This window comes from Ceratotherium simum, chromosome 3 (genome assembly GCF_057802395.1).
Source record: "Ceratotherium simum simum isolate JZ-2026a chromosome 3, ASM5780239v1, whole genome shotgun sequence".
NCBI lineage: Eukaryota > Metazoa > Chordata > Mammalia > Perissodactyla > Rhinocerotidae > Ceratotherium > Ceratotherium simum.
Window position 1 is genome coordinate 93,148,615 of NC_141902.1, and position 1,589 is coordinate 93,150,203.

At 43.7% G+C, this 1,589-nt stretch overlaps 1 non-coding gene across 1 annotated transcript; it reads left to right on the forward strand.

Moving 5' to 3' along the window:
* Window positions 1-303: 303 nt before the first annotated feature.
* LOC147917687 (U6 spliceosomal RNA) lies at window positions 304-410 on the forward strand. Its single transcript, XR_015551827.1, has one exon. It is a non-coding gene; the product is annotated as a U6 spliceosomal RNA (small nuclear RNA).
* Window positions 411-1,589: the final 1,179 nt, after the last annotated feature.

Below are 1,589 nucleotides of genomic sequence, written 5' to 3' on the forward strand. Positions count from 1 at the left end.
CTCCATTGTATTACTTTTGCTCCTTTGCTCCAAAGATCGGTTGATTTTATTTATGCAGGTCTATTTACGGGCTCTCTATTCTGTTTCATTGATATATTTGTGTATTATTTCACCAATATCACACTCTCTTGGGTACTGTAACTTATGTGGGCTCCCTTGTATGTGACAAGTCACTTTCCTCCTGTTGCTTTCTAAATTCTCTGTCTTTGATTTCTGATAATTTAATTATAGTGTGTCTCAGCATAGACCCCTGTGGAGTCAGACTATTTGTGAACCTTTAGACTTCAAGAATCAAGATGTCCAGTGCTCACTTCGGCAGCACATATACTAAAATTGGAATGATACAGAGAAGATTAGCATGGCCCCTGCACACGGATGACACACAAATTTGTGAAGCATTCCATATTTCTCAAAAGGCATAATTTGGCACAAGTGTGTGGTGACGGGTTGTAGTTAGTATTTGGGTGGTGAACATGATGTAATCTATGCAGAAATAGAAGTATAATGATGTACACCTGAAATTTATACAATGTTATAAACCAATGTTACTGCAATAAACAAAAAATTAAAAAAAAAAATCAAGATGTCCAGTTCCCACCCTAGATTGTGGAAGTTCTCAGACATTATTTCTTTAAATAAGCTTTCTGCCCCTTTCTCTCTCTCTCTGTCTCTCTCTCTTTTCCCCTGGGACTCCCATAATGCATATATTATTTCACTTGATGGTGTCCCATAAGTCCCAAATGCTGTCTTCACTCTTTTTCATTCTTTTTCTTTTTGTTCTGACTGAATAATTTCAAATGACCTGTTCTTTGTCAAGCGGTTCATAGATCTCCATTTCTTTAGGATCAGTTACTAGAACTTTATTATTTTCCTTTGGTTTTGTCGTTGAGTGCTGGATTTTTTGTGATCTATGTAGCCTTACATTGGTGTCTGCTCATTTGAAGGAGCAGATATTTCTTCCAGTCTCTGCATACTGGTTTTAGTAGGTAAAGACCTTCTCCTGCTGGGTCTCTGGACTGATGGGACTGCCTCCCGGATGGTGGTAGAGCCAAGTTGAAGCTAAGTCACATGGCTGCTGCGAGGTCTGCAGTTCAGTCTAGTCAACAGCCTTATTACCAGGGGAACAGGCAGCCGTGGTTCCTATTGGTTTCTATGCTGGTGAGAATGTCTCTAGGACCATGGTTAAGTGGAACTGAAGCCAGTTCACAGCGCCACTTCCAGGTCCACAGTCAGGGCCACAGATAGCAGGCCTGTTGCCAGGGGCATGAATGGGTTTAGCTCCTGCTGTGTCCCTGGGTAGGCTCCTGCTGGATCCCTGGGTGGGTCTCTGGGCAGGCAGGACTGCCTCTGGACCATGGTAGAGTGGGGCTAGAGCTGTGTCGTAGGGCTGCCTCAAAGTCTACAGTCTAGTCTATGGTCAACATGCCTGTTACTGGAGATGCCAATGGGCATGGCTCATCCTGGGTCCCTGCACGATTAGGACTGCTTCCAGGGTCATGATTGAGCAGAGCTGAAGCCAGGTCATGGGCCTGCTTCCAGATTTGCAATTGAGTCTGCAGTCAGCAGGTCAGTTACCAGGGGTATAACAA